Source organism: Gopherus flavomarginatus, chromosome 2 (assembly GCF_025201925.1).
Source record: "Gopherus flavomarginatus isolate rGopFla2 chromosome 2, rGopFla2.mat.asm, whole genome shotgun sequence".
NCBI classification, from domain to species: Eukaryota; Metazoa; Chordata; order Testudines; family Testudinidae; genus Gopherus; species Gopherus flavomarginatus.
The window spans coordinates 29,915,784-29,928,130 of record NC_066618.1 but is presented as its reverse complement, the minus strand read 5'-3'; the positions used below and the strand labels follow the sequence as shown (position 1 = coordinate 29,928,130).

Below are 12,347 nucleotides of genomic sequence, written 5' to 3'. Positions count from 1 at the left end.
CAGCTGTAGGTGAATGCTTTGAGCAGCTGCTGAACTGCTGGGTTTTGCAGCCGGTCTCCTGACTCTTCCAATCAATCAGGTGGTGTAGCCAGTTAGGTAGCCTACTACAGGCCAGCAGGGCTCATTAAGTTACCTGGGCTGACTCTGCTGTAGGCCTTGATTCCTGACAGTTTCAATCTGCCAGTGTTCAATCCTGACAGTGTTCCTGACATGAACACTGAATCCACCTAGAAATCCCAAAGTCACTGAGAGTTTTGCCTGAGAAATAACTTCAGGAATTGGGCCGATTGATAGCAGATTTTTGATCTGCACTATTTAAAGTTCATATTCGACACTAGGCAAACTGCATTGTGCAGAACAGAGAGAGACTTCCAAAGCCTTTGTTATACTGCACTCTCTCCCCTCATCGCCCGCCTCCTCCCATTCCTCCCTCCCCTCCCCCCCCCCCCCCCCCCCCCGCTACTGTTCCTACCAAAATTGTTTGCCTGGCTTGGAATTCATTTCAAAACAGATTCATGTGGTGCTTGCTATTCCCCGATAAACAAATAAATTAGCTGCTGTGATATGGAAATTTACATGATTCACTGTACTTAAAAACTGTTAGCCGTGAACATATTAATTGAAAACCACAGGACAATAATCAGTGTGTCCTTCAATGTAAAAATGAGTCTTTTATTATAATGAATTTGTAAAGCAGTAAAGATGCATTTTTCAAATAAAACATGACAGCCTTAGGACACTCTGGGCTCAGTTACGCCTCCTGGAAGTCTGAGGAGCTTTAGGGGAGGGGAAGAGGCACGTTGCTTCAATGGCAGGGTGAGCAGGAAAGCTGCCTTTCAAAGCAAAATGCCTCAGGGGTGCTGGGCTGAGCATGGGACAGAGGAAGCCATACTACATCCTTAAAAAGGTGTAGCAATTGCTCCTCTCACTGCAGACACCATGGGGAGTGGGGACACAGTCATGGCCCTGCTTATCCCTGCCCCTCTGCAGCTAACGCTAGTTATTCACCCTCCCCCCCAGTCTGAAGGTTTATGCCTCTCTCCTACCTGTATGCACTGGCATTTCTCCCTACTCCCCTTTAGCGTACCCAGCTATGACAACTGAGTGCTTAAGGCATTAGACTTGAAATCTAATGGGGTTTCCTTATACAAGTTTGAATACCGCTCACAGTAAGGGGCTTGTTTGGGAGGCACTGTGACTCAGTGCCCAGAGACCTGGGTTCTACTTCTGGCATTGCTGTGGCCTGGGCAAGTCACTTGCATGTTCTGAGCCTCAGTTTCCACATCTCCAAAATGGGGAGAATTATATTGACCTCTTTCATAAAATGCTCTGATACCTACTGATGATAAGAACTAGGTATTTTTATTACTATCCACAGAGGGATGGTGCGGGAGGGAGGGGGAAATAACGTAGCCCTTTGTAAAATATTTTTAGCTCTATCTTTCACCTGACTTTGGTTTCCTTGCAGAATACTTTACACATTGATTTATTTTCTAAAACCAATAGTATAATTTTACATACTCACATCCGTTTCCATGTGTATTGCATTCACTGTAGTGGAACATATTTTCTTGATTTCTTTCTGAAAACATAAGAATGGCCATACCGGGTCAGACCAAAAGTCCACCTAGCCCAGTATCCTATCTTCCAACAGTGGCTAATGCCAGGTGCCCCAGAGGGAATGAACATCCCTTGTCACTCATTCCCAGCTTCTGGCAAACAGAGGCAACGGACACCATCCCTGTCCATCCTGGCTAATAGCCACTGATGGACCTATCCTCTACGAATTTATCTAGTTCTTTTTTGAACCTGTTGTAGCCTTGGCCTCCTCTGGCAAGGAGTTCTACAGGTTGGTTATGCATTGTATGAAAAAATACTTCCTTTTTTGTTTGTTTTAAATCTGCTGCCTATTAATTTCATTTGGTGACTCCTAGTTCTTGTGTTATGAGAAGGAGTAAATAACACTTCCTTATTTACTTTCTCAACACCGGTCATGATTTTATAGACCTCTAGCATATTCCCTCCCTTAGTCGTCTCTTTTCCAAGCTGAAAAGTCCCAGTCTTATTATTCTCTCCTCATATAGAAATCATTCCTTACCTCTAATAATTTTTGTTGCTCTTTTCTGAACCTTTTCCAATTCCAATATATCTTTTTTGCGATGGGGTGACCACATCTGCAAGCAGTATTCAAGCTGTGGGCATACCATGGATTTATATAGAGGCAACATGATATTTTCTGTATTATTATCTATCACTTTCTTAATGATTCCCAACATTCTGTTTACTTTTTTGACTGCTGCTGCACATTGAGTGGATGTTTTCAGAGAACTATCCACAATGACTCCAAGATCTCTTTCTTGAGGGGTAACAGCTAATTTAGACGTCATCATTTTATATGTATAGTTGGGATTATGTTTTCCAATGTGCATTACTTTGCATTTATCAAATGCAAAACCCTTAAAGTATCCTGACAAATCTGAATGTTTAAAAAAACACCAAAGTAAAGAATAAGAATTATGAAGTCTAATTTTCCTTCAGTGCGAATACTGTAGGTTGCTGCCATAGAATAAGCCTCCCAAATGCATATAATCCATAGAGTTTGAGCCAATTTCTGCACTAACTCACATTGAATACAATAATAACTATTAGGCAATACTGTCATACTATACTGTATATTCTCACAGCCATTACAAACAAGAGCACAGCCTATTTTAATTATGTCAAAGCATAACAATATTTGGTATGAGCAGCAAAGAGTCCTGTGGCACCTTATAGACTAACAGACGTATTGGAGCATGAGCTTTTATGGGTGAATACCCACTTAGTCGGTGATTCCTAGCAGAATCATCTGTTTTTTGCTATACAATTTTCTTCTATTTCTCTTCTGTCTTTCTTCATTTAATCACAAAGAAAAAAGAGGCTGCCCCTAGTTTCTGAACTTTTATTCCTCACTACACGGTCTATGGGCCCAATTGAGTATCTAAAAATGGTGTGATGAGCTATATAGAAAAGGTGTTAATGCATACTGGAGATTCTAATTCCATGATTCATTTGTATTCTGATTATCACCTGATGTTGTATTTTATATTGAAACACATTGCACTTTAAAATACTGGTATTTAAATATAGCTTAAAATGTATAAGACCACACACAAAAATACGAATCCTCCACAAACACTGTAAAAACCTGAAGATACAAAAAAAAAAAAGAAAAAAAAAAAAAAAAAGTGAGGTTCCTCATGAGTCAGTTTTGGGTCTGGTGTTGTTCAATACTTTTCGTTAATGTGTTGAATATTGGAGTGGAGAGTATGCTTATAAAGTTTACAGATGACACCAAACTTGGAGGGATTGCAAGCACATTGGAGGGACATGATTAGAATTCAAAAAGACCTTGACATATTGGAGAACTGGTCTGAATTCCACAAAATAAAATTCAATAAAGATAAGTACAAAGTGCAGTACTTCACCTTGGAAGGAAATATCCAATGCACAACTACAAAATGGAGAATAATAACTAGGCAGTAATACTGCTGAAAAGGCGCCAGGAGTTATCATGGATCTCAAATTGAACATGAATCATCAGTATGATGATGTTGCAAAAAAGGCTAATATTCTGGGATGTATTAACAGGAGTGTTGTATGTCAGACACAAGGGTTAACTGTCCCACTTTACTCTGCACTAGTGACACCTCAGCTGGATTACTGTGTCCAATTCTGGGTACCACACTTCAGGAAAGATTGGAGAGAGTTCAGAGGAGAGCAGCAAAAATGATAAAAGGTTTAGAAAACTTGACCTATATGGGAAGTTTACAAAAACTGGGCATGTTTAGTCTTGAGAAAAGAAGAGTTGGGGAGGGGGGAACCTGATAACAGTCTTCAAACATATTAAGGACTGTTGTAAAGAGTATGGGATCAATTGTTCTCCAATTGTAAAGGATTTAATCTACAGCAAGGGAGATTTAGGTTAGATATTAGAAAAACCTTTCTAACTATAACGGTAGTTAAGCTCTAGAATAGGCTTCCAAGGGACATTATGGAATCTCTATCAGGAGAGGTTTTTAAAAATAGATTGAAAAAACACCTGCCACGGATGATCTAGGTTTACTTGGTCAGGTCTCAGTGCAGGGACTACACTTGATGCCTTCTAAAATTCCCTTTCAGCCCTACATTTATAGGAAAACCATACCGTTTTAACTCAAACACACATTTATGGATTTTTGTTGCTGTTGAAGAAAGTATCAAGAAAAATTACATCATGTCACAAAGCAAGGGATTTGTTTTCACAGAAACACATATCATAATGGGCATATACAACTGTGGTCATGTGACTCCCAAACCAGTTCAACCATGGCAAGACTGTAGTGCATCATGGGAAATTTAGTTCAGTCAGGAAGCCCAGTCCATAGAGTAGAATGGGGACACGATTCACCCAAATTATAACTCCCATGAGGCACAGCAGCAGCTCAAGCAAACAGGTAGATGTCAAACTAACGTGAAACAAAATGTTTCAATTTGGTTTAAAAAACAGAAATGCTTTTATTTGGGTTATCTCAGGCTGGTTTCACCTTACATGGTGTTTGTCAAGTATAGCACATATATCATGCAGCAGTTTGCAGTGTTTTGATTTTTCATTGAATTTTAATTTAGACTTTTTATCAAAATGGACTAGAGAGTCTTCACAAAAGTTTCTATCCCAAGCATCTCATTCACATGAAGGAAAGAAGGTCATAGCTATGTTCTGAAATGTCATTGAAAGCATCTGCAAAGCAAGTCTAGATGGTAAAGTCTGCGTCCAGTGTACACTAGTGCTCACCCCAAAGCACTGGTAGAGCTGCAGTGGTGTTAGAGCAATGGCGGGAGAATCTGAGAAAATCCCCCACGTAGACACAGCTAATAATGATTAGAGAACCAGTGAAATGATCTCACTGCAAGAGTCAGGAGAATGAAAGCTGAGCAACTGAGAAAGGAAAAGAGTTTTAGTCAGATTGTAAAATTCTGGGTGGTGGATTGTATAATTTGTTAGTTTTGTTTTTGTTGTTTTTGCTAATATGCAATTTCAGTGACTGCCATTTTGGACAAAAGGGGTTTTTGTTAAAGATTTCACACTCAAGCCTCTGCAGTTAAGTTATTAGATCTCACAGAATGCATGCTCTGAGCAAAAGAAGGGAAGATGAGATTTGACATTCCTGATATGTTTAAAGTTAAAAACAAAGCAGCGCACCACAAATCAGAAGGACAAATGCATTTTAAAAATCTGAAACAACCTCCCATATCTTTCTTGTACATTGTAAGAAGCAAAGAAGTGTATGTCTACATAGTGAGAGGCATTGAGCCCAAGCTGTAGCATCTACACATCTATTTTTAGCATAGAAGACCAAGCCCCACAAGTCCAAGTCTGTCACCCTGGGTTCTGAGACATGCTGCCATAGGCTGTGTAGATCAGTGATATTCTGACCTGATTGGTTCAGTAGCCAAATTAGCTGTCAGCATTACCCAAAAGAGCCACAGTAATGTGAATTCATTATTTCATTTACTATATATCTATAGAGAGAGAGTAGCTAAGATAGCTAATATATATACATATTATTCTCACACCAAAATGACTGACCAAGTATTCTACAAATGGTTAATAACATAGTAAAAGCATCCTGATTGGTTAATAACTTATCTTGGTTAATCATTAAATCACACAATGTTTTAATATTATATGGGGCAAAAAGCTGCAGGAGACACCTTAAAACAGTGGCTCTCAACCAGGGGTACATGTACCCCTGGGGGTACACAGAGGTCTTCCAGGGGGTACAACTACTCATCTAGATATTTGCCTACTTTTACAACTGGATACATAGAAAGCACTAGCAAAGTCAGTACAAACTAAAAATGTATACACCCAATGGCTTGTTTATACTAGATAAATTCATGGCGGATAGGTTCATCAATGGCTATTAGCCAGGATGGGCGGAGATGGTGTCCCTAGCCTCTGTTTGCCAGAAGCTGGGAATGGATGACAGGGGATGGATCACCTATGATTACCTGTTCTGTTCACTCCCTCTGGGGCACCTGGCATTGGCCACTGATGGAAGACAGGATACTGGGCTAGATGGACCTTTGGTCTGACCCAGTATGGCCGTTCTTTTGTACTGCTCTCTATACTTTACACTGTCATGTAAGTACAATATTTATATTGCAGTTGATTTATTTTATAATTATATGGTAAAAATGAGAAAGTCAGCAATTTTTCAGTAATAGTGTGCAATGATACATTTGAATTTTTATGTCTGATTTTGTATGCAAGTAGTTTTTAAGTGAGGTGAAACTTGGACTATGCAAAACAAATCAGACTCCTGACGAGGTACAGTAGTCTGGAAAAGTTAAGAGTCATTGCCTTAAAAAGGCATTTTTGTGGCCCCTGAGCTTCAGTCTGAGTATCACTGATGTAGATGGGCCCTAAAAGGGCACAAAAAGTCGATTAAAAAAGAAAAAAAAAACCTTTTCAGATTCCTTTAATATGTTGAGGAGTTGTTGCATAACACAACTATTTTAGACCTGCTTATTGGGGGAAAGTAGGCAGGGACTTAACATTTACTGAATGTGTCAACTTTTGAACTATTGAGAGTGATCCTCAGCAGAGCCACAGGCTTCAACTTTGTTCCTCAGCAATTTTAAGGACACGTCCTTTAGACCTAGAATTGGGACAGCTGCAACAATGCTTTAGGGTGAATAAGTCAATAAGGAGATAGACACAAGGATCACGTGATCCTCAAAACAAATATGAAAGCAAAAATGAGTTCAGTTGTCCTACTTAGGTAGAATTTCACTAGCTGACAACGTGTGACAGTGAAATTTATTTATCTCATGCTGATTGTTTGCTCCTCCATGGTTGCTGTTAACTACCATTTCCTCACCTTGGAATTTGCCAAACTATTGGCTAATTCTGCAGATGACATCAGGGCTCCTCCTCACCAGCTGTCAGGAGATGGCTTTCCCCTGAGGCAGCATGTACTATGAAATGAAAGTGCCGCATGTGTGCAGCTTCTAGTAGCTCAGCAACTAAAGAATGCAGATATGTGAATTTGTGGAGAGCCACCAGCTGCACACTTAACAACTTATCTCCTCATCAGAGAAGTAGAAAATGATCATACAGGGAATCTATTCCCAGTTCCTGCACTATCTCAGCAATGAGAACTTCCTTTGGAAGTTGTAAGAAGTAAGCCATTCTCTGAGGTGTGGGTTCCCTTCCTCATGAGCCTAGCTGTGAAAACAAAACAAGCTTATTATGGGCTAGATCATGCTCACTGCGTAATGCAGCCTGACAGTACTATAGGAGTGAGTAAAGACTCCCACTTCTCGTGTGGCCCAGATTAAAGGCCAGAATTGCAGACCCTCTGCTTGAAAGAACACAGCAGCTAGTACTGAGTTCCTCCCCTTCTGATAGCAACTCTCTGAAAAGGGGACAGTAATGGAATAGAGGGAGCCCGGGCTTCACACACTTCCATCCTCCCACATGCTAGCCAGCCTCATGAGGAGAGTACGCTGCATCCTTTTAAAGGAGTGTTACAAAAGTACTCCCCAGTGCTCAGTGCAACTGAGAGTGCCAAGAGGTATTGTTCCTCCCTGAGGTAGAATGCCTCCTGACCGTCTCTTTGGGAGGGTGTGGTTCTACACTGCTGCAAGCCAGGCAAAATCTAGCCCCTACATGTCTGAACACACTTGGTTACTTAATTCAGGCAATGAGTAGAGATGGGTTAACTGCATAAGGTATGCAGTTCAGCTTTGTTTGACCAAAGAAATTCAAAGCCCAGATGGTTATGCAAACTTTATCTACGTATATCTACATATTTCTGCAAATACTTGAACCTTTGGGCCTAGGAGATGCATGCAGACACCTGCCACTGAAATTAATGGGAGTTACATGCACACATTTCCCAGGATGGTGAATTTGTGAAATTATGCTGAAATCTCATGGGAACAATTTCTCTCTCTCCTCATATTTGCTGCTTCGCACTAGCCGGGAAAAACTTGAAGAACAGGCTCACTTGTGGTATTTATGTAATTCCAGTTCTTCCATAAAAAGGGACAAGAACATACAGGAGTACACTAAAGATGAAAAAATATATTTCTCTCTTTAAGTAACTAAAAATGTCCAACCTCTGAAAATGTTCAATTTGGATTTTGTTCAAAGTTCTGCATGGGTTTTGGGCCAGTTCTTATTTTTATCCTAACAGGTTAGACAATCTTTAATAAAAAGAAGGTTTCTGTGGGAAGTGCATGGAAAGTTGATTCTTAAGGCCTCATCTTGTAATGTATAACATATGAGTGAACTGCTCTGCCAATGCAGAGTTTCATGATGTCAAGGGGGCTCTGTGCAGGGGCAACAGTTGCAGTGCAAGCCAGAGATTGCAGGATCAGGGCCTTAGCTTTCAGACTGGTAGGAACATAACAGTATTCTACAATTTGTAACCCAAACACTGAGAATTTTTCTATTTAATCATGTTCTTCAGGAGAAATGGGCTTGAGATGGCTTCTACAGTTTGCAAAGCTCAAAATGATTCCCCAAAGAAAAGGATAAACTTGCAAGGAAGAGCCACAGTTCTACAGAATATGTTGTTGCAAATATCTTTAGCAGCAGTAGCAAGTTGGACTGGCTTACTTGTAACCCTTGTATGGCTTTATGGTTTTGGTTGCACTTGTTTTTAAAAGCTAAAATTGTGATTTGATTAGTTGTTACTGAAGCCAAATAAATACTGCAAAAGAGAAAAGTATTAGCAACTTCATTTGCATAAAAACCTCTTAGCTAATTCACTATAATTCACATTCCTATTAATTAATTTCCAACAAATGTACATATACAAATCAGCTAATGTTTGTGAGGCAGTTTTTGCATTTGTGCAAATATATGTTTGATGAAGTGGAAGTGTCCAGGCAGCCATCTTGAAACTGGGACACACTGATACAGAGGGAGAATATTGAAACATGTGCTGGTAGTTTAAGAATCCATACATGGAATCTTAAACAGTCCCCAATGCCACTGCCCATTTCATACAGTGGCTGAATTTATCCCATGTATCTTCAGGGCAAAAACTGATGCAGGGTCCCAGTAGCTGAAAATTAAACAAGGGATCTGTGGCAGTGAAAGTCCACCACAACCTCCCCACTGCCTCAACTACCTTTGAGGTTGCCAAGATGACCACCACAGCCAAAAAAGTAGGTGGTGGTGAATGGAAAAGGGGCATGACTAGAATAGCCTGGGGGAAAGTGATGATTCAGTGCCTCCCTGGCCTCAGCTTCCCCTGAGCAGGCACCCAAACTGCAGGAGACTGTGCAAAAACAGGCAGGAGTTCCTGCCTTCATCTAGGTGAATGCCCTGTATGGTGCAGAGGCCATTCTGACTCAGACACGTGTAAACCCTTGTTGCCAAGTTTCTATGACTCTGCCCTGCCCTAGAATAACCTTTAAAAACATTGAGCAACTGCTGTAAACTGAATACCAAACACTGTTTACTCAAATAATAACCAGGTTCCACAAACTCGTAACAATGGCCCTTTCTCCTAATCTTTACCATTTTTATTTTAAAAATTCCTGGAAAGCAACAACACAAACTGCAGTGGTTTCTTCATCTATATCATCCTCCCTGATTGAACTACCTCATTATCTCTAGCTTCTTCATCTATATCATCCTCCTTGATTGAACTACCGATTGAACTACCTCATTATCTCTAGCTTGCCTGCATATATATACCTGCCCCTGGAAATTTCCACTACATGCATCTGACGAAGTGGGTATTCACCCATGAAAGCTCATGCTCCAAAACGTCTGTTAGTCTATAAAGTGCCATAGGACTCTTTGTTGCTTTTGCAGATCCAGACTAACACGGCTACCCTCTGATACTTGACACCATGCAAGGCACTGCATTTAGCCGTATGGAGTGGAAATCCATCAACCTCATGAAGAAACTTGCTCCTCCCTTGGTTTTCACACCTCAACTCTAGAACAGGGCCTCTTCCTCCCTGATTGAACTACCTCATTATCTCTAGCTTGCCTGCATATATATACCTGCCCCTGGAAATTTCCACTACATGCATCTGATGAAGTGGGTATTCACCCACAAAAGCTCATGCTCCAAAATGTCTGTTAGTCTATAAGGTGCCATAGGACTCTTTGCTGCTTTCATCTATACAGTGCTGCACCATTCCTTTAGACTGTTCTACAGAGCTGGCATCCAGTAGGTAAAACATATTCCTAACACATCAAACTTTCCTTTTTGTTATTCATTTCTCATTTAGAGATGGGCTTCAAACCACACCCCAGCTCTGATCAACCCAAAGCCAAGGTTCAGGATTGCATGTCTCATGCCCATGTCTGCTTTTAGCATACTGGTTTGCAGGAAGGCGTGGTTGTACATAGGGAGTTCTTCAGAGATGAAAGTAACTTAAAGGACTTGCCTGTACTCCAGAGTCTTGCAGAGGGGGAGGGGCCTCAACCGGAAGAGGCATGGCCTCTATCGGAAGAAGTGGGTCCTTTAAATCCCGGGGCTCTTAAATCAGGATTTAAAAGGCTCGGGGATTCGGCTGAAGCTAGGAGCCGGGCCCTTTAAACAACGCCCAGAGCTACCAGCTGCAGAGGCAGCTGGGAGCCCTGGGGTTTGCGCAGGGGCGAAAGTAATTTACATTTCTTACTCATATGGTCCAATCGCAAGCAACCCACCTCTCCTATGTACTTCATGGATCCCTCCCACTGCATGACATAGATAGAGAAAATAAAGCTACTATTACTACTACCAGTACTGTCTCTAATAAAACTTTACTAGTGGAATAAGCCTGAAAAAGTGAAAACTCACTCTCACATTTTTCTCCGTGTCTTCCCTCCTCCTCCAGCTAGGCTGCCGACACTAGGCTCTGTGCTTTCTCCCTGGCACTCAGCAGCTGCAGGGGCTTCCCTCTAGCTTGCAGCAGGGAGACTGGCTGAGGGAGGGAGAAGCCTGCCTCCTGCATAAGAATAGTTTAAACTCAACTGTTCCCTGCGCAGTTTGGTAACATTTCAAAGAGGATCTGCAAGCAGTTTGGACATCACAACTATGGTCCTCTGCTAGGGAGGGAATGGGATAGATCTGAACTTGGAAATGGTTCCTGATTTTGATAGTGTTTTTTGTATATAGGAGATCCCCTCATCCCGGGAGCAGAAAAGAACTGCCCCGCCATGGTCACACACACCCTCCCTCCCTCCCCAACAACAACTGGGAATGAAATTAACAAGGATGCCAGAAATGGCTTCTAACTCTGAGGATTGAACTGCGCAGGGAACAGCTGAGTTTAAACTGTTCTTATGCAGGCAGCAGCAGCAGGCAACTCAGCCAGTCTCCCTACTGCAAGCTAGAGCCTAGAGGAGAACCCCTGCTGAAGGGGGGAGGAATGCAGAGCCTTTTCTGCAGCCTGGCTGGGGAAGGGGGAGGGAGGAGACAGGAAACCAATGTGACAGTGAGTTTTCCCCTTCCACCTGCTTTTATTAGCTCTGGATTTAAGCTGTGCAGCCAAATGCTTGTATTTGTTGTGTATTGGAGAGATCCCCTCATCCCGGGAGCAGAAAAGGACTGCCCTTGCCATGGTCAAATACACCTTCCCCCCTAGATACTGTGAGTGAAAATAACAAGGATGCCAGAAACCATTCCTAACCCCCGGGGGGCTGAACCACTCAGGGAACAGCTGAGTTTAAACTATTCTTATGCAAGGGGCAGGCTTCTCCCTCCCTCAGGCAGTCTCCCTCCCTCAGGCAGTCTCCTTTTCTTACTGGTCTTCTGCATCTGCCCGTATCGGCTTACTTTCACCTCTGGAGTTCTTTTATTGTTTATGTTTTCTTCCCACACTGTTTCAAAGAACATTCAGCAGTGTATTAATTAGTTAGCACTTTGCAGACCATTATATTCACCTTGTGCACCAGAAGACTCCTGCTGAAGCCCCAGCACCTCTTGTTGAGCCAAAGATGTATATTTCATGAGTGTGTTGCATGGAAATATACTGCATGCTATAAACTCCAGTTTCCAGGTGCTAATATACCTAGATGGGATTGCCAATCCCAATAATAATGTGTGTAAATGGGGAGGACAGAAGAGTGTGTGGGAGGGGTAAACATGAGGACAGGGGAGAAAGACAGTTTTGCCTGTGAAGCAAAGGGAAGTGCAGAGATCTGAACAGATCTTACTGCCTTTCTACCACATAGATGTAGACTACAACTACCAGGAGTTTTAAAGATGAGTTCAATATAGGGAATTTTAGAGCTAAATTAATTTGGTGCTTATCAGTAGGTATTCTTGTACCAGCAGGAAATGCCATATGATGTGGAATTCGATTGA

General features: G+C 41.7%; 1 long non-coding RNA gene across 1 annotated transcript in view; it reads left to right on the top strand.

Annotated features, from left to right (window-relative positions):
* The window catches only part of LOC127044391 (uncharacterized), a 90,547-nt gene extending 81,815 nt beyond the window's left edge, over nucleotides 1-8,732 (top strand). The window contains exon 4 of the long non-coding RNA XR_007772477.1: nucleotides 8,502-8,732. This is a non-coding gene — a long non-coding RNA (uncharacterized LOC127044391). The remainder of the gene's footprint in view (nucleotides 1-8,501) is intronic.
* Nucleotides 8,733-12,347: the final 3,615 nt, after the last annotated feature.